The 27,248-nt window shown below is 35.6% G+C and overlaps 1 long non-coding RNA gene across 1 annotated transcript; it reads left to right on the top strand.

The window, feature by feature from the left end:
- Positions 1–1,826: 1,826 nt before the first annotated feature.
- LOC130866097 (uncharacterized) lies at positions 1,827–26,086 on the top strand. Its single transcript, XR_009056297.1, has 3 exons — positions 1,827–2,144; positions 19,281–19,352; positions 26,024–26,086. It is a non-coding gene; the product is annotated as an uncharacterized LOC130866097 (long non-coding RNA).
- The last annotated feature ends 1,162 nt before the right edge of the window (positions 26,087–27,248 follow it).

The raw sequence follows: 27,248 nt of genomic DNA, 5'->3' as shown, positions 1-27,248 counted from the left end.
TGGTCATACTTCCTTACATTGTATATGATGTCCACTAAATGGAAGGTAAGGATGAAATAGATCTACAGCCCTTAGGTCAAACTAGGCTTAATTGTCTGGGATACCAATTCGCCAACAGAGGTATCACAAAGACCACAAATATATCTATTATCTGAGACAATGAAGGGCACAGGAATCTGAACTATGTCTGAGAACATACTGATCATTTCTTACACAGAATATTATACTTTCTTTATTTCTAGAACATATAAAAACAGGGCTATATTTTTTTATTTAGTCAATCACGTGTTAAATAAATATACTTTAATAAAAGATTTTATCCTTATTTATAGTCAGAAACTGGAAACAAAACATGAAAGGCAAAACATGAAACCTGATTTTTGACAAAGAAACCGAAGTTGTACAATGGAAAAAATAAAGCATCTTAAACAAATGGTGCTGGCATACCTGAATGTTGACATGTAGAAGAATGCAAATAGATCTATATCTATCACCATGCATAACATTCAAGTTCCTTAACTCTTTTTTTTTTTAAAGAAAAAACAGATTTTCTTTTCTTTTCTTTTCTTTTTTTTAGTTCAATTTGAACACCATCATTTGACTATAGAACATCTTGAAGGATATACAAAGATATTCAAAAATAATAGCTGGGGTTCAAGAGAATGGCAAAACATAGATATACAAGATTGAAAGTGCTTATCCTATATGTGTAGCATCTGAAAACTATGTCAATGAATGATCTGGAAAGACATTTTCAGCAGGAACACAACTAATGATTGCATGGACATGGATAACAGGGATGAATTCTATTTACAATGACTTGGTTCCTAATTTTCTGTAGCTGTTATAACAACTTATCCTAAATTTGGTGAATTGCAATACTGACAATTTATATTTCCATTTCAGTTATTAGATGTTGAAACGGGTTTAAACCACAGGGCATGAATTGCAGTGTCTTCCAGACCTCGCTGTCTCTGGAGCCCTGGTACTAAATTTCTCCCTGGTTTCTTTCAACCCTTGGAGGTAGCCATGATTACTTGAGCGACAGCTTTGTCAATCACCTCATCTTCTGTCACCAAGTTGCCTATTTTATATTCTGTAAAGTAAAATATCTCTTTATTTTATTTCCTAAAAGTGGTTAACATTAAATGAGGTCATACAATGTCAATTTGTATCTGGCTAATTTGAATTGCATTTTTTCACTTAAAAGAATTTTTTAATATAAAAATTATTTTTTAAAAAATTGGATGAGTCCACTAGAGCCCACTGTGATGATCCAGTAAATTATTCCGATCCAAATGTCAAATCATATGTGAATACTCATTGTTATGTAATACATTCAAGTTTCCAGGGACTAGCAAGCAAATATCTTTGGGAATGTACCATTAATCTATTGTGAATTGCATGATTCTTGTTAGAGCTACTATGTGACTTTTTACTTTTCTTTACTCGGTTGAATTTAGACAGCTAAGGCATATACACACATGCATCCACACAGTTGTCTGATATCAGGAATGGTGTTATCCAATGGTGGAGTCATTAGATAAAATAGACAATTAAACAAATTAAATATGACTTGTCAGAATTATAAGGTTCTGTACATGTAAAGTAAATCATAATTGGAAATCTTAGTAACATAAAAATAGTATAAAATATCATATTTTGATTGATTGTGGTTATAAATGATATTCTAACTATATAATATTAAATAAGAATACTCAGTTTTCCCTCTTATTTCAGAATTGGTACTACAAAATTAAAGGTTCTATCAAGTTCACAATTTATTTCAGTGAGGTCACACTCCTGTAGAATATGTATAAGTTTTAAATCTCTTCATGTAAGAGAGAATGTTTCCTTACAAATAAATAATTTAAATTCCTGAAAGTCATACAGCAAGTTAATTAAATCCTCCATTTTATTATTCTATGGCAGTACCGTGCGCCATTATAATTCATATTCTTTCTAATTACTCACTGCTGCTTTTCTCTGTTTCACAGCAATAACCCAGCATCTCCACCTGTGCAATAATTAACCACCTCGTGCTGCTCCAGCTTCCATGAACTCCTCATTCTAGGCACCCACAGGCATCCCAGTACCTTACTCTCCTAGTTCTGATCAAGATTCCCACCAAGATAATTTGTAGGGTGAGTGGCAATCTTCCAGAACCAACACAATAAAGCTATTTTGAGGTGTTTAGCATTGTCTTCTAATGTGCTGAGTGTGGTGAGTAAATGAGGGAAGAGATTATAATGGAGAGGCTTTAACAGAAGCTTGTGGGGAAGGAGGAATCTTTCAGGAAAGGGTATTTGAGGTTTCGGACTCCTGTTTTGTTCTGAGAGAAGAATTTGGGAGTGTAACCAAGTGACCAATCTGAGAGGTTTTGAACAGTAAAAGTAAATTCAGGAGGATCAAGAAAAGAAAGTTACTGGTGTTTATGAAGCATACTTGTGTATCAAACACCACACCTGATATTCAAATGGATGCTGAATGTTCTATTTCATGTGTTTATCATAACTTTCATGTTTGCATGGATGTAGATAAGAGCTTGTGAGGGGGATACAGATGGTGAAACTCAATAGAAGACCTCCGGAGGGAAACAGGAGGTGTTGGGAAGCAGGGGAGTGGACAAGAGGCTACAGGGTTGCAAGAGCATGGGACAGGGAAGAGGGATGGGAAGGAAGGAGGGAGAAGAACAACAATCAAGTCAAAATATGTTTTAAAATTCCGTGGTGAAACCCAACTCTTTGGAAGCGAATAAAAAGCAATTAAAATATTCCCAATGCAGTATGCACTATACCATCCTAAGATGCAGTATGCCCTATACCATCCTAAGATGCAGTATGTCCTATACCATCCTAAGATGCAGTATGCCCTATACCATCCTAAGATGCAGTATGCCCTATACCATCCTAAGATGCAGTATGTCCTATACCATCCTAAGATGCAGTATGCCCTATACCATCCTAAGATGCAGTATGTCCTATACCATCCTAAGATGCAGTATGTCCTATACCATCCTTTGATGAAAACAAAAGTTGAAGTGTCAGAAAATGAAATTATTTGTTTAAGGTGACACAATGGGTATGTTTCACAGGAAAGAGAAATCATTATTTTTTGAAAGATATCCTTGCAGAGTGTTAAAGCTAGACAAAAGAATACATCTTTAGGAGTGTAAAAATGATTCATGACTTGTGATAACATTAGAAACTGCTGATAATTATACAATGAACTGATGTGTGATCTGTATGGAGAGGGAAGAAGCAAGCTAGGGATGTGTTTTTAGATGGAACCAGACCTGACAGCTGTGCAAGCAGTGCCATACTCAAGTCTTGTAAGACATGGCACGTTCCTTAGATTCACAAGGGTCAAGGTTATAGAAGGCAGTGTTGTAGCAAATACTGTTTTTCTTAATACTTGTGGATAGTGAGAAGAAAATTGTATTTGTGTAGGTAATTATTTTCTATCCCTGACTAAAATACCCATTCTTTAAAAAATAATTTCCAGTGTACACTAATCTTTCTGTCGCAGAGACTCAGATACATTACTAACTGGTGCTAAATTTCATCATCACAAATACTCTATGAGATAATACAAATGTAATATGATTATGATAGATGAGAAGACAGAGATTCAAGAATATGAGCTAACTGCCAAGACACACACAAGTGACAGAGCACATTACATATAACAATGTTATCAAGAGTCTACTGTGGTAGAGCAAAATTATGTCACATAAAATATAACTTCACTGTAACATGAAAATTTGGAATGGTGTCAAGAATAATTGTGTATATGTATTTCATCATTAAAGACAATCTTTCTTCTGTTTTATAGCTACAATTTAACATTTCTGTTTATATCAGTGACAAGCTAAAGACAATTAATTATAGCTTTGAGGTGCTGGTTGATGATAATCTCGGTGGATTAAATATTGATGATATGGGACAGGTTCCCTAACATGATAGCATGAATAAATTCTTAACTCAATGGCTTCCAGGTAGCATTTATTATTGTGAATCAATGAGTTAATCAGCAATGCAAAATATCTCTGTAGGAAGAAAATTGAAGTAAGACTAACACAATTGTCTTCTCAAATTTGTCGAAGTGAAAATGCCTAATTCCAAAATATAGAGTGTTACATTGAAATATAATTCTCAGTTTTTTAGTTCTTTGGAAATTTTTAATTGAAACTCACTATTGGAAAATTAAGAAACATGAAAGATGAGGTGGACTTGTGGGTGATAATGATATTTTTAACAGAAAAAAAGAATAGATTACTGAACCACAAAAGAAAGTAATTTTACATATTTCTAGGAAAGAAAGACATAAAAAGAAGGTAGATACAATGAGATGAGCATTGCTTTAATTTTGTACTACCTAATTTAATTTGCCAGCTTGATGTAGCCTGTGGTCCCATTGAGATCACCTTTGTTGTCCCTGGTTTCAATTCCCAGGTCTTCAATGGAAAAATATAATTTCTGATCCTTTAAAGTCTGAGAATTGTTCTCATATTAGTCCCTTTGGCACTGTTGTTCAATTTGAAGAAGAAACAATAGGGAAAATAGCTTGATATCTTGAAGCCACAGACTGACCATCTGCCATCATAAAGAAAATACACTTATTTAATATAATAAAAATTAATTATACTGATAATGTTTCACAAGACTGAGAATGAAACATGGCTTTCATATTTCTTATATCAATGTTAGAGGGAGTTGGACATTTTCTAATGATTAAAATGGAATTTTTATAATAGAGAAATTATAGATTGTGGATACATTGTCTGAAGAACAATCCTGTGTTTTCATCTTTGACATTGTCAACTTATAGAGTTTAGATAAATGTATAAAAAGACACAAGGCATGTAAATATTTCCATCCTCATTAGTCAGATAATAGCATTAAGCACAATCATTTTTCTTGACCTTTTTCTTTTCTGGTGTGTTTATTTTTCTTTGTTTTTTTTTTAAATAGAAATCACATATATTTTCATTTTGAATTATATATGCAGATCAAACTTATAATTGATAAATTAAAGCAGTCAAGTCTAACAAATCAAACAATGTTTCAGACAGCAAAAGAAAATTTACTCAAACTAGTGAACCTACTAGTGGCTGTTGGTTACATCACCTTTCTGATGCAATCCTTAGCGTTTTTCTTTTCTTTTACTTAAAGTAGATTTTTTCTTGTGCAATAGATCCTAATTACAGTTTCTCCTCTATTATTCCCAGTTTATTTTTACACTCTCTTCCCTCCAGATCCACTTCTTTACTTTTTCTCTTTACAAAAGAAGAGACCTCTATAAGATAATGATCGAATCTGGCAAAATAAAATATAAGATAAAACAAAAACCATCACTTTGATTCTGGACAAGACAACCTAATACAAGGAAAAAAGTCCCACGATCAGGCACAAAAATCAGAGACCCACTGGAGACGACACACTTTGGAGTCCCATAAAGACTCTAAGCTGAATGCAGAGGACCTGGTGCAGACCTGTACAGGTCTTGTGTTTGCTGCTCAGTCTTTGTGAGTTCATAGAGCTATGCTCGATGGATTCAGGGCCGTGTTCTCTTGCTGTCCTTCTTTTACTCTTGCTCTTACACTCTTGCTGCCTCCTCTTCTGCAAGATTTCCTGAGTTCTGAATGGAAAAATTGATGAAGACTTCAAATTTGGAGATGTGTGTTCCAAAGACTTTCTCTCTCTCTCTCTGTCTCTCTCTCTGTCTCTGTCTCTCTCTCTGTCTCTCTCTCTCTGTGTGTGTGTGTGTGTAATGTATTGTTGTGTGTCTCTGCATCTGTTTCCATCTGCTGCAGGAGGAAGCCTCTCTGATGGTGACTGAAAATGGCACTGATCTCTGAATACAGCTGAATATCATTATTAGTCATTTGATATATTGATAAATTGGTACGATGGCTAAAAAATTATTTCCTTAGTGCTAGTATAATGTTCTCTCCACCATATTCTCTCAATATTAGTAAAGTCAGCAATTAATTTTCACAAGATGATAACCAATCAGGCTACTTCAATTCTAAGTAGTTTACTCTGAGATCATTTCTATTTTTCTATATTTTTTTGCTGCATCATGTTCAATATTTTATCTCTTTTTCTGGTTTTATTTTTTGAAGACGATAATGAGTGGTGTGTGTGTGTGTCTGTGTTTCTGTGTGTGAATGCATGCTTTGGTGTCACGGTTTGTGTGTATAAATAAAGATTGAGCAACATTTGAGAGTTTTTTTTTCTACTGTTGCTTCTGGGTATAAAACTCAGATTATTAGGCTTGTATCGCAAGCACTTTCATCTGCTGAGCTATCTCAACACACCATACTCCACTTTCTTTACATAAATGTTTAATATTTGAGTGTTGATTTAGATAATCTGCTTCTTTGTGTGATTTTTTTTAATGAACTCATCCCTTCCCACCTACACTTCCACACTACAGTATGAACTAAGCTATTTATTTTGGTTTACTTTATTTTTTTTCTTGATGGATTCATTGATATCTTAGATTTGATGTGTTCATTTAATTGTCTGATAAACTAAGGATCTTGTTTACTTGAAGCATGCATTAAAGACTAAACAGTCACGTAAGTGTTCCATGTTATCATGGGGGTTCTAACATTTTTGAGTTGTTAATTATAATATATGTTCTAATGAATTGTTATTTCACCTTAAAATTTCAGTTTCATTTGAATAGTTTCAATTTTCATCTCTCAAGTCTTCAGTAACTTTTGAGTCCTTAGGGTGGGGATGAGTCTGACACTGACATTTGCTACCTAATTTGATGACCTACATTTGTGACCTTTTTTTTTATTATTACCAGTGTACTACACAGCCATGATATGCTTTGATACAGTGAATTAAAACCAAGTTCTTACATAGTTTATTCTTCTTTGACAATGTCCTTTACTTCCATTTTCTGTTCTTTCCAAACATTCTTTTAAGCAATTGTTAGTCCTCTTAATGAGTCATTTAGGTCTTCCACCATTCCCCTTACCTTTTCATGCATTTACGTTTTAGTATTGTATGTGTAAAATACAGAGAGTTTTGAGTATACATGACTGTATAGCTTACAATGTAATCATTAAATTGGGATTCTTGTATTAATCACATAAGATAAGAGATAAAATATTAATTATGCCTTAGAGGGTATTAGTGTTATACTAAAAAAATTTACCCACTATAAATAAAATATTAAATAGATCTTCCTATTCTTAGTTTAAGTGCCGTTTTTCTCAGATATTTTATTTGAAAGAATATTTTTGCTATGTTTAATGTCTTTCCTACTATGAAATTAATGCTGCATTCATAAAAATATAATATGGTTATTTGTATCAATTTTCTATTTATTTTTACATAGGATCCTTGCTTCAGAATTCATGGGTGAATTGTTGATCATTTTTACTTGTTTATAATATGTTGCTGTTTGAATGAAGATTGAGAACTGTTTCCTTCTGCCTACCTTCAGTAGATAATATAGTTGAGGACAGTGTCTAGATCCTCTTATTTAAACTGGGACTAAATTTTCTATGATTTTGCTCTTCCTGCTTTATGAAAGAAAGGGTCAATGGTAGCAATGTGTAGACTTAAAAGGAATGAGAAACAACATTCGTTATGACTGAAGGTCGGTTTTGGGTGCCAGACAGCCTTACAATTTGCACATACTCTGACTCATTGCTCCACCCGTCGTGTTTGGCTCCAGATCCTCCAAATTATTTATATCATCCTCCTTCATAGTCATTATTGCAAGCCAGAAGCATGTAGAGAACCTCATTAGTTAATGGTATAGGATACTAACGCAGGTGAAAGAGAGGTATATGCTTCTGTGTATCCTCTATCTCTCAGTCTGTCCTTGTGGGTTCTAATTGATTTCACTTTCCTCTGCTTTGGGTAAAGGTGCTAAATTTACAGCTAACACTCATGATAATTTAATGACTTCTGATCCATCACAAGATGCAGAAGCTTTTCTGTGCTCTTTCAAATTTGCCTAAATTCTAATTCCATGGTATTTCTCATGAACTCTTATAGCCACTGATAAGACAGGACCCAAACTGGGAAGAAGAACTTATCCTCCTGCTTCTACTTGAGATTTTCCATGATTTTGTATTCCTATTTCAAATGATTACAAAAACTTGTTGAAACAAAAAAAGAGATAGGGGACAGATCCTTGCTTAACTGCATACTTGCCTCATCTGAATGGTAGCTTGGCTATTTACTCCCGGCTTGATGGGCATCAGCCCCAGCTGTCTGGAGAAATCTTGATGTAAGTGTATGAGTAGGTGGTTAATCGGGTTTGGGCACCTACACCCTATGCATCAACTCAGAGAACTGGCCTGCACTCACCTACAAGTGTTCCTAAACCCAAGTGACTTTTGCTAAATAACAAATAAAAAAGGAAGAAAAGTAAGAGCAAATGAGAGAGAGCAAATTTAGTCAACAGTAAATTCCTTCTCTCTGCTTTGGGGCATTTCCAATTTAGCTTGTTTGCCACGTTCAGTTTCTAAAATAAAAACCATATCCTGAAACTCTTACTTCACCTGCTTTTATTATTCAACCCTAGGTGGTACAGTGTATACACTCGCACTTTCTGGTTGTGGATAGAATTTTCCTAAGATACTTTTGTACTTGTCTAAAACAACAACATTCAGCTGACTGTTTTAACGTGGCTGTTACACAGTATTTTAAATTCAAGTCCAGGTCAATACATTATATCATTTTTTGGATGTGCCTATTTCATGCTTTCAAATGTAGGGATATAAGTTTGTCCCTGAGATCTATATTATCTGTGCTTTTGTTTTCCTTTTCGCCTCTGAGTTTGCTTGCATGAGAATTACCAGTGATTTACACACTTGCTAGCCTTTTTAAAGAGCTATCCTTTGTTATTGGTTTCTTCTCTTTCTTGTTTTCTCAGTTTATTAATTTCTGTTCTTAAGTGTTTCTTTCTATGATCCTTGTTTATTCTCTTGATTTTCTTTTTAAGTTAGGATGAAATATGTTAGTGTGAACACTTTCAAAAATAATAGCTACAAATTATATTTTCTTTAAAGAGTGATGTTCGAAATCATTTAAATGTACTTTACGTAAAGTAAAATTTAGTTAAGAATAAAACTTGGTGTGACACACACATATATCCATATATCTACATACACACATGCACACTCAAACACATACATATTTAAATGATTTTGTGATTAACACTTAGCATTTTAATGTCTTTCAATCACTATTTTATGAAGTCCTGCTCTCACTTCAGTATATAAATAGGAGAAAGAAAATTATCAATAGCTTTTAATGCTTTCCCTGAAAGGAAAATTTTCAGAACTATAGTTCTCTATAGTTAAAAACCTCTCCTCTTAAGGCTTCTAGCTTCATTTCTTTTCAGATTCCTTCTCCTCTCTAAGAATTCTTGAGTTTAAAAATGTATAGGATAAAAATAATTAAACACCTCTCCTAAAATTTCTGATTTGGTCTTTTGGGTATGTGCATTGGAATGATACCTTCAAGGGAGTGAACTTTGTTTTAGATAAGGAAGCTTACAATTTAATTATTTTTAAGATAATTTTCTTGATTCTTTGGGAATTTCAGTCTATGCACCCCAATCCTGATTATCTCCGAATTTTCCACAACTGTTCCTCACCCCTGCAACATCTCCCACAAAACGAAAATTTTTAAAATATTAAGAACAATTAGCTCCTCTGTCTTTCCCTTCCCCCTCCAATACCTCTGTTTGTCACCATAAGTAGCCTTGGGAGCTGTTGTGCATGTCAACTTTTGTCCACTCAGTTCTACCTACAAATGTTCGTTGCAGTAAGTTGTTGGTCTGGTTCAAGTCCTGCGGGTTCTGGCACACCATCCTCACAGTACCGCCCACAGAAACTGCCCCCTGGACATCTGCCTGCTGCCCCAAGAAGGTGCAGATATTTTGGGCTGAGCCAACTCAAAACCAGGGATGAAAGTCTGAGTGGTACCTGATTTGGTCAGTCTGGGCTACTGAGACCAGCGCCCTCACACAAGGGGCAGATCAATTCTACTCCTATGTTATGGAGACAGCTCTCCCATGGTTGTCATAAGTGAGGGGTGGGAGCATCTCTTCTGAACGTGAGGCCAGCTCTTCTGTGAAGATTGGAACCAGCTTTTCTGTTGCAGTAGCCATCAAGGGACAGAGTCAGCTCTCTCAGAGACAATGAATAGTGGGGCCAGATCACCATGACCCTCAGATTTCGACATGCATGGTTCCTAAATTCCCCTAGGACCATGGAACCAGACATGACCCTTGGCAGCACGTGGAGCCAGGCATCACCATGGCCTGGGTGGCAGCACAAACCACCCAGATCTGTATGGCCCCAGAGGCACCATGGCCATTGGATACCAACATGGTCTCAGATGGCTGACTATGCCCCAGGCATGCTCATGGTGTTCTAGGGTAATAGGGGTTTTGGACATCAATGAAGATGCCGGCTGGAGTAGGATCATGGACCCAGACAAGGTCCTCAGCAACAGCCTTGACCTGAATATCACAACGGCCCCAGGTGGCAGGACCGGTCACTCACTTTAGCATGGTTCCTTGAGTGACATTGTACTCGGAAGCCAATGTGCCCCTATGTGGGCAGGATAGACCCAGGGCATCCTCATGGCCTTCTAGGTTACAGTAGACAAGGACATCAGCACAGATCCTGGGCCATGGACCCCAGACATGGCCCTCTGCTGCAGTTCAGGCTCAGATATCACCATTGCCCCACTTGGCAGCACAGGGCATTCAGATCAGCCTGGTTCCAGGAGCAACATGGCTCTCAGACACAAATATGAACTGGGGAGGCTATTCAGTCTCCAGGCATCTGCTCAGCCTTCAGTGGAAACGGAAGCCATAAACATCAACACAATCTTTGACTGTTGTAGGGCCATGGACCTAGAACTGGGCTTGGAAAGAACTGAGGTCCCAAAGGCATCATGGCTTATGATAGCAGCACAGGCAACTCAGCTCAGCATGGCCCTTGCAACTGCATAGCCCTTGGACACCAATGCATGTGAACTTCTCATGCCTGCCCACCAGTTCCCAAATACCCAATGTGGAGACTTGATATGAATTATAAATGCTTGGCTAATAGCTCAAGTTTATTATTACTACTTGCTCTTTCAACACTTATGAACCTATTAGTATTCTACATTTTGCCACATGGCATTACCTCTCTTTCATCTTGTACCCCGTTTCCTCTCCATATCTTGCTGGCAACTACTCTGACTTCAACCCTCTTTTTCCCATTGTCCTTAGTCTGTTTTTTCTGTCTAACCTTATCCTGTTCTGCTATTGGCCAGTCAGTTTCTTTATTAAAACAATCACAGCATAATTTACGTAGCGTACAGAAGGTTTGGTCCACAACACACCCAAATGGCCACAGATAGTGGCCAGGCCCCAGGCATCCATGTGGCCTTAGGTAGCAACTTTGGCCATGGATGCCATTAACACAGACCCTGACTGAGATAGGACTGGAGACCCAGACATGGTCCTTGGCAGCAGCCCTAGGGCCAGACATCACAAGGGCCCCAGGTGGCAAACAGGCCACCCACATCAGCCTGTTACTCACCACCTTTGCTTCTTCTGTTCTGCCTCTTTCTACAGCACCTGAACCAGGATGCTTTTTTTTCCCTTCCCATTTCTCCACCATATATTTTCTCATCATAGTGGCACCCACCTGGCAGACCCATGGAAATCAGACAGCCCAGGCTGTGAGGAACTAGGCTGGTGTCTGGGTGTCTTCCACTCTCTGCGATCTTGAGGACACAGGCAGTGCTCTCAACTGTATTATTTGTAACTTTGTAGACTGATAAAAGAGATGGGAAGATGTGAACTATAGACTTTGGAGTTGGAAATAACGAGTTCACATTTATCTTCAGCTTTGTAATTTAGTGGCCCCTATGGAATGATATTAATATTCTGCTATGTTTTAGATATTGTGTGGTCTCTAAAGGCTTACTTGGTGATGACTACCTGACAAAGCAGTATTCACAGATGAGGCTTTTGGATGTGACTGAACAAGGATCTGACTTCACAAAAGCTGTTTTAGCAAGAAGGACTTAGATGTAAGGAAAGGATATTTGGGAAAAGGCCTCAGGTTTCTTGTCCCTAGGAACTCACATTTCTCTGCTTTTGTTCCCTCATGATGTAAGAAGATTTGCTGCACTGATGCTCTCCTGTCAAAAATGTTCTGCCCCAGCACAGTATAGAAAAAATTAAATTCAGTGATTAATTAAGGATATGCATATGGACATTATTGCCTTCAAAATTGTCAGCTATTGTTATACAAATGTTTTCCCTGCTCAATTACAAGGTTATTTAGTAATGAGTTTAATGATAATAGCCTGGATTCCATTTTCTGACCCAGCAGACATTCATTACATGACCTTGGATGAGCTTCTTAGTTAGCTGTTCTTGTTTTATGTATCATCCCTCTGCTTTCTATACTGGGGACAGTTGAAGAAATTAGTTGGGCAAAACCGAGTTCCACTCCTTTAACAGATTCTTTATTTGTTCCAGACCTTTTATTACACCCAAGCTAACCATCTCATTATGCGCACTGCCAAGGTCAAGGAAAGGATGTTACGCTGCAAAAATCTTGTTTTCAACCAAATGGCTCAGCATACAATCTTTTATTCTTTACACAAGGCTACTGCTTATTTAAATTTCTAATTCTGTCTGTACTCCATGAGAACTATGTGAAGTACTTTGAAAGTTCAGTAACAGTAAAGATCTACTTAAGATAGATGCCAACTTTTTCTTAAATGCATGAAGTAAATCTATCCCTAAAAGACATTGACTCCAAATAAAAACCTCCCTAGAGCTATCAACTTTTGACGTTTGTTTCGATCATTTTATCCAACTACTTTCAGTCCCATAATATACCCTCAGAAAAATTACATTGAATTCACAATCAATTAGTCTTATTTTACTCTTTCTAGTACAATGCGACAATGAAGTAAGATGTACAGGCAGTGTATTGTCAACCTCAGTTACAATCATGCGTGTGCATGCGACTTTTAGGTGCCTGACAACTCTTTGCCCGAGAGATTATTTAGTCACAATTTCTTTTGCTTTTCTGGAATGATTGTTAGAGAGAAACCCAGAATAGACACTTTAGCTTTGATTCAATGTTTTACTAGATAGTATAAGACACTGATGTGGTCCAAGTTCTACCGCAATGGACATTTGAGTCATGCTAGATATCAAAAACTAGCCAGGCTGTTTTGAAAACATGTTTTGCATCTGTCTTCTAATTTCTGATAGGATTTCTTTTTTGTCTTGTTAAATTTTATTTTATGAACATATTTATATCTTTTCTACCAAATTGTTGTTTATTACTTTAGTAAATATATTCTCAACTGCTCAAATAATAAGCTCTCTGATATAAAATCATTTTATATATTATGTTGGGATGGACTATATAATATTTTTACATTAAGATTCACAAATATTTTTGTATGTATGCTTTTGGTTATGTTTAGGCAAAGATTTTATAAGGAAGCTAAACTTATTGACTGATAGTAGAAAAATGTATCCTTCAAAAATTCATAATCTAATATGATTTCATTTGTCTATAAATATGTCTTGCTTATTAAATATGATAAAATGAACCATTATAATAAGCATCATTCATAATAAATTCCATAAATATCACATTGTATGTATAATACTATAAAGCAAACACTTAAAAACCTTTTATCTTTCTGTTGTAAATTTCAAATGTAGTTTATCATTTAAATGGCATAGAAATTTTGAATCTCTCTTTAAAAATTATGTGTGTTTAATTGTCAACATATGATAATAAAGTGAGTTAAAACTGTAATATATAAAGTAGAAGTCTGTACATTTAATATTTCATTTGTTAGTTATTATGCAAGGGATTGATTTCCTCACTATTTATTTAATTGTAAATTTTTCCCCAGGAAGAATAAATAGATAAATAGCTAATTTCTTTGAAGATAATAAAGCTGTAGTATTGTTTAATAGATTAAAAATGTGAGAGATAAAGTTGGGTGTTGTGGCCCATCATTTTAAATCCAGTTCTTAGGAGGTGGAAACAGGTATATTCTCTGCGTTCAAAGCCAGCCAGTTAGACACAGGTCCAATCAAGTCTTGCCATCACGGTGAGTTCCAGGGATGAAATGAAACCATGCCTCAAGAGATAATTTTAAAAACTTTGAAGAATATATTAAATATTGTACTGGCTCCTAAAATATAAATAAAGCATAAATCTAGCCATAAAATTGGAAAATTTTAAAATGTTTAATTTTCCTTTTTCCTCATAAAAGCAATGTAAAGTACAAATGATCCATTTTATTATCTACTGGAAGTTATTTTTCCTCTCTATCTTAATATTTATAATAGTGATTCTTTCTAAAACTTATTTTTTCTCACATGGGCAGAAAAAATTTAAGATCCATAGGACTGGGAAATTTTGTTTTGAGAGTGTACCTTGTAACTATGACAAGGCACATATACCCATGAAATATCAAAAGGATAACTGCCTAAACAAGGTCAGAAAATTAAAATATAATGACCCAATGCAGATGGGAGAAAGCTCACACAACACATCCCTAGATCAAGAGCACAAGAAATTAACACCAGATGAAAGATGATGATTTAGTCTTGATTATCCCGTACCAGTAGTCAGACCTAGAAGAATACACATTCGGGCAACATTCAATAGAACCATCAGGTTATATTTATGTTTATTCATTCTCATATATACGTATTAACAATGGCTAAATAAGAAGAGACTAAATTTTGGAGGAAGTTGGACACAGGAGGTGTAGAAAGGACAGAGAAGACTAGGGATTGTGATACAATTATATATATATTTGATTACAAAATGTCTTTCTCTCATTTTCTCCCTCCAAACCCTCCCATATATCACTCTCCATTTTTCTGCAAATTCATAGACTCTTTTTTATGAATTGTTATTGCAATGCATATATACATATAAACATATGTACAAATATGCATACACAATATATACATATATATTACTAAAGATAACTTGTGTGGTAGATATAATACTTCATGTATATACTTTTTCATGTCTGGTTATTTGGTATCGGACAGTAAATTGGTGTTCTCTTCCTTGTAGAATGGCACCTCTCCCACTCCCAAGGTTTTCTCAGTTGTCTGTAGTTCTTTGTACAGGGTTGAAGCCTTTTGGGCATTTCTCCATCCAGTTTGGCTGGTTCATTTGTGTCTTCCTTCTTCAACAGCCTATGTTGGGCATCATATTGGCTAGACTTTATGGGTGTGGCTTCTACTATTACTCGGATGCACAATCTTACAGCAGAGTACCTGATCCTCTGACTCTTACAACGCTTCAGCTTTTTCTTTTGCAGTGTTTCCTGAGGTTCAGGTGCAGGCTTGTTTGGGGGATGTATTCATTAGAACTGGGCTCTTCAGTCCTACATCGTGATTGATTTGGGTTTCCTGTAGTGGTTTCTACCTGTTGCAAAAGGTCTCTTTGATGACAAAAGCTTAGAAATTATTATTAGAGATTACACTTGTTTAATAATGGGTGGTTGTAGATTCTCCAATAACCATGACTTACAGGCATTATAGTTGGGTATTACTGTTTGTTGCTTCTCTCCTTTGGAAGCTTTCATGGCAGCTTTTAGTATTGAGGAAGGTAGTCTTCATGGAGGGTACTTTTCAGGCCAATTCCTTTTATAAACATGGATATACAGTTCTAGTGAACTTTTCTTGTCTGGGTTAACAGTATTCTATCCAAGAGTCAAAGACCACCTTACAAAATTCCAACACCAGACATGAGATGCTTTCTTTTGAGTTGTGAGTCAGATCTAAGAAACTCCTGAAACATACAACATATCTCTGTTGTCTTTGGTTATTTCCCAGAGGTGAAAGATAAGTTCCTATTGCTGAAAAACCTATGGAATTTTAAAAAATGGGCCCAGAGACCCCTGAGGAAAAACTTTAATATTTAGTATCTTATTTGTAATTATTAATTTAACTAATAATATTTTATATTCTAATTTAAGTTAAATTTTTCTATAGAATATATATATATATACATATTATTGCATTCCTTAGTAAAATGTTCAAGTCTATTAAACAACTATAAGTATAGTTTGAAGCATAAACAAAGATTAACTATTTTGACAATAGCTAATTTTTATAGACATGTATTAATCTACATATGTCATCTGTCTAATCACTCCTCCATAGCTATCTAAACATTATCTCTCAACATTATGTTTATGAGCTTCAAGAAAAGCAATTGCTTAAACTATATTTACAGGTAAAGCACACTTTATCTTCTTCGAGTAAGTTCTTGCTAGGTTCTCTTGGGCACTTATCAATTATTATTTCAAAGATAACCTATTTGCAAAAAAGTAATCTATCAACTAAAAATATTATTTTTTGATTATAATCTGTATCAACATTTCAAATTATAAACAGCATTGTTAAAATGTAAATCTGGTAATAACCTGGTAACTAGAATCAGGAAGTAATTATAAAAATGTTGATTTCTTTGAAAATACGCAAGTGTTGTAATTATTTCTGAATATGTGAACAACCAATGAAACTATAGTGCATTTAATACTAGACTGCTAATATTTTGTATTTGGCATTAGGACATTACCTTTGCCCGAGAAATCATAGTTTTATGTCTTCCTCACCACAATGGTAATGACTACAATTGTGATTAACCTTTGAGTTAAGATTTGCTAAACATTTAAAATGAAGAATTATTTGACTTTTCTGTTTCGTTTTTAAATTCCCATTACAGAACATTTCCCTGCTCACAAACTGAGGATCTGAGATTTTTATTAAGCATTGTACTTGCTTCATCACAATGTCTCACTCTTCCCTGTTATACCACAGTGTGTCACTTAAACATTTACATTCAAAACCAGTCTCAGTGGAGATCCTTGTGGTCCCTTGTGCTCAGGATGCTGAGAGACAAGGTGATGATTGAGCAACAAGTTAGAGGTTAACCAGGAGTATGTAAGAACTCCTTTAGCACAAAAAATTTCATAATATACTGTGTTTTTCTTCGGTGAAAATTTAAAGAATTGAGAAATTACTTTACAAATGTTGCATTAGTTTGTTTTGTGTTGTAGTAACTGAACGCCAGACTGGGCAATTTATAAAAATTAGCACTATGTGTGGTTAGTTTATGGTGTTGAAAGCTGAACAGTGCAAGAGTGTATTTTCTGCGTATCTCATTGTCTGGTAAGGGTTTGCTCGGGGTCTGGACTAATACTCCTTGTATTTATGGAACTTCAATCGTTTCAACTTATCTAATGTTCATTACCTCAAAAATTGCTTGTTTCATTATTTTTAAGTGTGTGTGTGTGTTTATGTTTCTCTCTGTGTGTGTATGTGTTTGTTCACACCTGTGTTTAAGTTCTAGCACCATCAAGAAGAGAGTGTCAGGTGTGTGAAACTGAGCTACAGTCAGTTGTAAGCCACTGGACATGTTTACTGGGAACCAAACTCAAGTTCTCGTAAGAAACAGTAAGGATTTTTTTAATCACTAAGCCATCTCTGAAGCCCTTCTACTTCCCTGATAAATACACAGCTTCTGTTAATTGTTTTACAGCTGTGTTATCTTGTTTTATGTCTAATTATATATTTTAATATTTTTCTGTTTTGTTTTTTAATAACTTTCTTCATCATGGCAATAGACAACATAAAAATCCTATTACTATTTTTAAGTAGGCTTTCTGTTATTGATCATTATTATTTCTAAGTCAGTTTTATCAGTAACAGAAAATGAGCCTCCTTATCCCAAACCTGATTCTAATAGAGAGCTTTCCTCTTGATCATTCAGACCTTATATGTTCGATTTTGCAAAGCCACATACTCTCTACTGCAAACTGAACAATCTGGAAGGTAGCAAAACTTTAGAGAACTCAGGTGCCAATCTATGAAAAACAGGCAATAAAACCTCATATAATTCACAACATGCTCAGGTTAGTATCCGTTAAGATTTTAAAAACTACAAATATCTCTCTGGTAATATTTACAGTGATTATTTTTAATTCAAAAAGAACTGTAAGAATTTAAACTGTATTTTTCTCTCTGTCTAACCAGTACACTGAAAACTTTATAGTTAGACTTATACTTGATACCCAGGAAATAAACTATTTGATACTCAAGAAATAAGCTACAGAGAACTCTTGAAACAATTTTACATTGTGGGTTCAGGACTTGGTCTTCTAGAATATCATTTTAAGGTGTGATTCATTCTTAGTGCATTTGAAGCTACCCTCTAACTTCTTGTCTTTACCCTTAAGGACTGAAGAACAATATCCTCCCCATAATCTCTGTATATCAAGAAGTAAACTTTATTTCTTAAAGATGTATGTAATGAATTGTAACTTCTCTTTTACCAAAACTAAGAAGTTAACCTGAGTCAAACTAAAATGTGGAAGGGTTTTAATCAAGATAGCATATTTCAACTCTGGGGTTGACTTTCACTGATCACAGCCAACAATAGCAATTTTATGACCAATTAAAACAATTTTAGTACACAATTGTTTCTTTATCATTATTGTTTTAAATGACTGTGGAAGAAAACACATTTCTGCAGTAAAATATCTTCTAAATTTATTATTACCTCTTAATTACTGATTATCTGCATAATAAAATATAGCACATAACATTTCAAGGCTATAATCTTATTTAATGCATTGAATTTCATTATACTTTTATACAAATAACTACCAAATAGTAAATGTATGTATCTGTGATTAATGTCATTTTAACAACCATTACTATATTTTAAATTCCATTAATCAAACTTAGTATTCTATTTTGAATACAATGGCATTATTAACTTGCATTTGATAAGCAATTTTATTGCTAACACGTTAAAATATTACTGACTCAGATTGTCAGGTTGAGAGAGACTCACCTCTCTCTAAGACACTAAAGAGGATTTAGTATTATTTAACAGTTGTTAAACACTGGTAAAAATCACTAATGTTAATTATAGGTATTTTATGTGAGTAATCATTCTCTGTTTGTTTTTCTAATGAAGCTAAGGTGTTGGGCAAAAGTTTTTGAGTGCTTGGGTGACAGCTATCAAACCTCCTCCTGAAGCCCTGGATGCTTTGAGTAAAGTCAAGTAACCTTCTGGACCAAGCTGAAGACAAAACCTGCTTTTTTGAGCACTCTAAGAATGCCTTGAGGAAGATCCCTGACAATCACAGCTGTTTGCTATGAAGGCTTCTGGGGGCATTGATTCTGTTTTAATTGTTTCAATCATCTTTTGACAGATTTTCTTTTTACTCTCACAATCCTTGGAAAGCAATAAGTTCAGCAGAGGAACGTCTTCCAGCAGAAAGCTTGTAAGTGCTGCAAAGACAGTGAATCGTATTTATAGGCACTGCTATGGTTGATACAAGCTCAGTTTCTCATTTAAATGACATTTCTACTATTGGCACAAACACAGTCTTTCATTTCCATGAAGGTCTGCTATGATTGGTAGAAACATACATTTTTTTTTTTTTGCCTATTTAACCAGTACCTTTGGCTGACTTTATGCACTGAACAAGAGACACACTCTTGTTTTTCCATCTACGATTGTCTCAAGAGTAATAAAAACATCTTTCAAATGTTTTTTTTTTTCTGACCCAGAATTTGATTGTCATAGTCAATACAGAGAGCTAAGTTAGCTGGGAGAAGATAGAAAATTCGAGCTACCGTAGAAGGAGTTTATCATCTTCATATATGTGGTTTTAAGGTCTTTATTCTTTTTTTCTTTATTTTATTCTTTTTAAATTAAAATTTCCGCCTCTTCCCCGTTTCCTAAAGGTCTTTATTCTTACGCCTCAACTATGTTTTAGTATTCAGGGCCTGTTGTGGTAGGATGACTGAACTTGAGTGCAGACAAGTTGTCCTGGCTTTTATTGATTTTTTTTTTATTATGCTGGCGTCTAGACATCAAGATTTGAGGTGATGAGAGGTCTAGGTACTGATTTCTGGGAGGTGATGATGAGATGGTCTGTGATCCATATGAGGCATAGACGGAGGGAAGCAAGGCTGTGACAAGCCTGAAAGATTGGGTCGGCTGAGGAAACAGAGAAGGTCTGCAGTCAGCCTACCTGGTCTTCTGGCCGACATGGCCTGTAGCTGAGCCAAGGTGACCACCCAAGTTAGAAACTGAGACAGGACACACAGACAATTCTGGGAGGGAGACACAGAAGGCATCCATCATCTGTGGGAATCAACAAGGTGTGGACAGAAGGGGAAAGAGAGGTTTATCTGGTGTTCTGTACTAGGAAGGAACCTGAGGGATTGGGTCTACTTGAAGACAGTGATACTACTTGAATTTTTAAATTCCTTATGATGATAAATATTTCATTTATACCCCCAAAACCCATTACCCATATTAGCTGGAGAATATAAATAAAGAATCAAGTAACAACTTCAAAATTTTGAGTTATGACAAATTTTATATTTGTGATTATATGTTTCATTTTAAAAGTCTTATGTAAATTTATTGAAAGGATACAATGCACAAGGCAATTTTAAGACTCAATATTTAAGGATAATTTTTACTGATTTATTATTTGTGTATGTGTCTCATGATACATGTTTGAAATCCAGAGAATAACGCTATATAGTAAGTTCTCTATCTTCACAGGTCTGGGGATAGAACTCAAATCTGCAGACTTTGGTGTCAAGCAGGTTTATTCATTGAGGCATCTAACCGTCTCAGGAGTCAATCTTTTAGAGGACTAGAATAAAATATGCTTGGATTCAATGATTACATCTTTAATATAACAGAAGTAATCTGAGGGGTAAAAAGTGATAACATTCCAAATATCTCTTAGCACGTCTATGGCATAATGAATATTTGTACATGGACCCACAGAAATTTCCAAACCTCTTTTTATAAGAAGTATACCTCTCTGGTATAAATTCCACATCAGTATGTCATATTTTTCCTTGTCAATGAGTATATTGATTCATTAGTTATCAGAAGACGGCAATTTACTGGGGTGTCACACTTAAAAGGACGGCTCTTTTCCTCTTATTGGTTTACCTTGTCCAATCTCAATATGGCAATTTTGCTTTGTCTTATTGCAAAGCAAATCAAGATTGATTTTGGCTGATGTCTCTTGGATACCTGATTTTGTTATGAAGAGGGAATAGAGGGAGCGTTGAGGTGGGGGAGAGGAAAAGTGGGGGAAACTGGGAGGAATGGAGGGAGGGGAAACTGGCTGGGGTGTATGAGAAAAGAAACTATTTTTCTTTTTAAAAAGGAAAATTAAGAAAAAGAAATGCCAAGCTATGATGAAACAGAAAACTTAAATACACTTTATTTAATGAATGAAGCCAACTAAATTTGACAAGCACAATATCCTGTTGTGTTCAGATCTTTATGACTATGGATAAGACAAAAACTAGGAGTAGTTTCCAGGGGTTGCTGGCTGGGAAAGACCAAACGGCAGAGCTCTAAGTATTTGTAATACAGTGAAATTACTGTGCATGATAACGGTGTATGTGTATCACTATACACAAGGCAAAGCATAAAAATATTCAATAACACAATTTTATGTTAGCCGTAGACTTTGTTGATGATATAACAGTGTAGAATTGTGGATGAACTATGTGCCACCTGGTGGGATATTGATAGTGGAACCATCCATGGTAGTGAGGATAGGGATATATGAGAACTTCTCAAAATTGCTGTAAACTTAAAACTTCTGTAAAAGTATATGAACAAAGTCAGAGAGGAGAGGGAGGGAGAATTGAACAGCAAGGACAAATCCAATGAAGCCTAGAGAAATTATTAACCCAGGAGAGACCCAGGGAGCTAGACATGATAAAATTTTGCTACAGCTTAGTAAATTCTGTTACCACTGAGAGGAGAAAGTATGAATTATTCAAGCTCAGTCATGAGACCCTGCAAGCCCTTTCAAGCTTTTGAGATTATAACTCACAGGAAAACTCACATTTTGGCATGAGGATATGCTGTATTTGCTCACAGACCTTTATCCTCGTATGTAACTCAAAGAAAACTATGAAACTATCCTTTTTATACATGCACTCTGTTCTTATTTTAAATCATCTAAAAATAAAGAATAACAATTCAATTAATTTATTTTTATGACTGAATTTTATAACATCCTCTGGGAAGCAGTTCTGCTCACTTCACAGTGTGGTACACTTCGTCACAGACAGAGTGTTCTTTCGTGTTTTGAAAAATCAGAATGCATATGGGAAATTATCTTCTGTCATAATGGTCATTAGCAAGGTGAAGTCAGTTGAGGAAATGAGGGAGGGGTTCCTGAAATCACTTATGAGAAACAGATCGATTAACTATTCCATCTTCTTCTCAGTCTGGGAGTATGGTTTCAGTGGCTGATAGTTCTTGAATCTTAACTTTGCCATTATCACTCTTGGAAAATGTCTGCATTAACTGGAAGAGTTTCTGAAAGACACACCCAAGGCAGGCAAAAATTTCCACACTGTCTGAAAGTTCTGTGGAATTCATAGGAAAAGAGAGAAATAAGACAGCCTAAATGGATAGCTGAAAAGGAGCCAAGGATGTAGAAAAACAAGAATCTGTTCTAGGTGTGATGTGGGAGAGTTTTCTGTTTTGTTGATTTCATTGGTTAATAAAGAAACTGCCTTGGCCCTTTAATAAGACAGAAAATTAGGTAGGCGGAGTAAACAGAACAGAAGGCTGGGAGAAAGGAGCCAAGTCAGGCGGTCGCCATGATTCTCCTCTCCGAGGCAGACACAGGTTAAGAATCTCCCTGGTAAGCCACCAGCTCATGGTGCTATACAGATTATTAGAAATGGGTTAATCAAGATGTGAGAAATAGGCAATAAGAGGCTAGAACTAATGGGGCAAGCAGTGTTTAAAAGAATACAGTTCCGTGTAGTTATTTTGGGTAAAGCTAGCCGTGCGGAGCTGGGCGGGAACGCAGACCACCGCAGCTCCACACAACCTAGGTGAACAGGGGAATGTTATTTGAGGGTTATTTTGTGAGGAAAAGAAAACTTTGATGAGGCTCTTGTTTACAAGGCAAGTTGAAGGTGATAAAATAAAGAAACAAGAATTTTATGAATCTTAGAACTCTCCTGAGAAGCTGTATAAAGATTTAAATTGTCTGCAGTCATAGTTTGGTTGCCAAGATTTTATGTTGTTTTGTTTCTGCTGGATTGTTGATTTCATCATACCAGTCATCATGAGCACCACCATCATCACTCCATCACCTCATCTTATGATATCTTCTTTGCAGGAGGAATTAAAAATATCCCAAGTCTTAAAGTTTCATGGTCAAATTTTCCAAAGCTCTGTATAAGTGATTGTTCCTCACATTTTCATGTTTCTTGCACAGTTTAAGTTTTTTTGATAAGAGAAGAGGATTAGATATTAATGAACCTAAACATAATTTTAAAAACATATTATAAAATCTCTATTTTCTGTGTGTTTCCCTGTCTCTTTCTCTGTCTTTGTGTGTGTTTGTGTGTGTGTGTGTTGTAAATGATATATATTGTCTTCTGAAATGTAAGTCGATTCTGAAGGTAAAACACAGTGGCAAGTAGGTTATGTTTGCTGATCCCCTAAGCTCTTGTTTTGATCACTGATTAAAGATCTAATGGGACAGTTGTGATGGAGTCTAAGAATAACTCAATAATAATTAGAGGTAATTAAGGCTCCAATCTGACAAGAAACAAACAAGTCTTAAAATTCAGATATGATTCAATTTTACTTCTTAATTACTCAATGGTTTGTTGGCTATGTCTTATTTTAAGACTGATTTCACTAAAAGGCAGATGAAGCAGAGTGGGTGAATAGAGACCACTGTTTCCTGGGGATTGTATTTTATGTAATTGATATGGTATAATTTTTGGCTAGCTAGATTATATATTTTTACAGTGAATAAGAGCACCTTAATTTCATTTTTTCTAATCTTATTTACCAGACTGTTTTCAGAAATCCTAGGTAGTCTTTTATGACTCCTCAATCTGCCTTCCTAACTTAAAAAAGAAAAAAATAATGCCTATAACACGGATATTTGACAGGTAGCTCTTCCATCCATCTCCTATTCATAGAAAAAAAAAGGGAAAAGTCTTTTTTTTTTTTTTTTTTTTTAGAAAATTTTCATCTGGTAAAAGATCCATTGTACTGATTTAATAAATGCCCATATCCACTACAATATTGTTTTGGTTTTAATAAGAAACCTTAATATTACCAAAAGTACCACATGACATAGTCTTGGGCATTCCTCTTAATTTACTGAAGTAGCAATATATCAATTGTATGCTGAGCATAGAGAAGTTCTTTTGCCTTACTGCTGCTTTGTCTTTGATGCAACCCATGATGATATTTTGTGAAGCCTCTTCTAAGTACTACCTTTGTGCTGCATAGTTTTATGTTGGCTTGACACAAGCTGTAGTCTTAGCAGGTGAAGGAGCCTTAACTGAGGAAAATGCTCTACATGATTGAATTCTAAACAAACATGAGGGTGTTTTCTTATTTAGTACTTGATGTCAGAGGACTGTCCATTTAATGTGGGGCCATCCCCGGGCTGGTAGACCTGGGTTCTATAAGCAAGAAAGCTTAGCAAGCTGCATAGAGAACAGTAGTAAGCAGAACTCTTCTAGGGCATCTGTTTCAGTTTAGGTTTCCAGGTTCACTGCTGTGTTTGAGTTCCTATCTTGACTTCTTTTGATGATAGACTATGATGTGTAAGTGTAAGTTAAATAAACACTTCCTCCTTAGTTGCCTGGGTCATGGTGCTTCATCTCATCAACAGAAAACCTAACTATGACAACCTTTATCAGTACCTTCTTTAAGGCTACTCCTCACTGTTTTTACTCTTTCTACAGTGAGAAAGAACAAAAAGACCAAAAAGATACATGAGATGGGCTGGCAACAAGGAGAAGGTTTAAAGTTATTGACAGGATGGGATCTGATTAGCACCCTTAAAGAGAAGCCTTGTGCTCTTTCCTAGTACAACATCTAAGGTAATCTGAGAAGAAAACTACTAGCACTAGTCTGCATTTTATGGAATCATCATATATTTCAAAGAAGAGAGATTAATCTGTAGTACTCCTGAAATAGATCCCTTCCATACAACCACTAGTCTAGGAAGTCTTTTCCTGAAGTCAGTCTGCAATGGCCAAAGAGTATGCTGCAATATAGACCTAACAGACAAGCCTACGTTTTAAAGTAGCAACTGAATTTAATAGACTTTTGTACACATGATACCGTTTTTGCAGATATGATGAATGAATGAGTTCATTAAGCTTGTGATGGGCTTTCAAGAGGGTGAGAGAGAAAGGCATATTAAATTTTTTATATGATAAACTAGACAAGAAATAAAATTAAAAATCAAAGATAATGCAATAAAAAGGAAATCTTTGACTCTCATACAGAAAGAGAAGCTAATAAACTTCAAGATGTACAATTCAGAATCCACATTTTAAAAACTCACTTTCAAAAAAGAGGTACTGGTATATATTTCAAAAGAAATACATATATTCTTAGAATCATTTCCCTTAATATTTTAATAAAAATTAAAAATTAAGAGACAGTTATGTCAAAAGAAGATTGATAATTTACAGTTGATGTAAACATTAAATTATATATCAAATGTCAAATACCTAAGAAATAGCCAGTCTTTGTTAACTGTCTGTTAGATCTTAATAATCATTGGGCTATAATGGAAACAGTATAGCATTCAAAATATGTTGCATGAGAGTAAAACATTATGGGTGTTTAGAAGAATATTCATAAATTAATATAATTGCAATATTTCTTATTATTTTTAGTCTTAAAAGTTGTACTTGTTACATAATAAGAATTACACTCCCCCAGTAGGTTTATATGTTTGAATGCTTTGTCCTCAGTTAATGACAATGAGTGGGAAGGAATAGTAGATGCAGCTTTGATAGAGGAGGTGTGCTCTTGCAGGGGAAGGTGCTTCACCAGGGATTGGCTTTGAGTTTCCAGAGGTCCACAACAGTCTAGTCTCCCTTTTCCTATTTCTTGCAGATCAGCATGTAAAGATCTTCTCTACTGCTGTAGCACCATGCCTGTCTTCTTCCTGAGATGATGCTCATAGACTAACTCTCTAAACTGTAAGTAAGCCCCCAGTTAATTTCTTTCTTTTAAAGAGTTACTTTGGTCATGGTGAATCTTCACAGCAATAGAACAGAAACTAAGGCAGGGGTTGGTGTCAGACAGTAGTGTATGACTGTATAGGCCTGCCCATTCTGTTATTTAGAGAACTAGAGAATTTGCAAAGTTTGTACTAGAAAATCATTTCAATGCTTTAAGTGGAACTTAATGAGCCGTCCAAGCAGGAGAATGGAAAGCAGTAGTTCTGGGCTCTACAAGACAAGCTCAAGAGCTTGCAGAGGAGAATATTAACAAAAGGCCTAGAGACTGTTCTTTTGGCAAAGACTGTGACTGCTTTTTGTCCTTGTGTTAAAATTATGCTGGATAATAAATTGGAGAAGTTTGGAACAATGTTGTTGACAGAGGAGATTTCAAGAAATCCTAGAATTGACTGTGTCACATGATAATCTTATGCAGATTTACAGTGATAGGGAGCAAGAGGGGCAAGGAGAAATGCAAAATACACAAACTGAGGAGAAAACGAGCATCAGGAGATGTAATGTTAGAGCCAAATCCTGTGCGCAAGGAAATAAGATTTTAGGAAAAACCTAGGTTGAACGAAGGGAGTGGAGATCTCAGACAAGACTCCAACCAGCTAAGCTTTCAACCTGTAAAAAGGAATGAAGGAAAGCCTAAACAGCGAAGGAAATCATCAACAGGAGGAAGCCAATGCCAGTGTAAGTTAGGGAGTAGTTAGTTTCCAGCTCTGACAAGTAGCAGAAATTGAAATCCCCAGCCTGTGGTTCTAACTTTATTGAAGGACATAAAGGAAGGGGTAGAAGAGGCTTCCTGTGTGCTTAAGGAATGCAGCTGCTTCCAGGTGTGTTGCACTGGGAAGCTGTGAAAGTGAAGCCTGAAACGCATGGGAGACTCCAAGTTGTTAGAAATGCCAGAGCTGTGGAATAATCAATGGAGGAAAATACTTCATTGATGTCATCTTATGTTTGAATTTAATATCACTTCCTATGGGTAATTGTTTAATCGGCTGCCTTTCTGTTACTTGTAATAAACACCATGACCCACGGAAACTTGAGGGACAGGGCAGGGTTAACTTCACTTACATAACCACATCCACAGGGGAGTCAGGAGGTAGAAATGG

This window comes from Chionomys nivalis, chromosome 24, assembly GCF_950005125.1.
Source record: "Chionomys nivalis chromosome 24, mChiNiv1.1, whole genome shotgun sequence".
Classification (NCBI taxonomy): domain Eukaryota; kingdom Metazoa; phylum Chordata; class Mammalia; order Rodentia; family Cricetidae; genus Chionomys; species Chionomys nivalis.
This window is presented reverse-complemented; position numbering and strand designations above follow the sequence as displayed.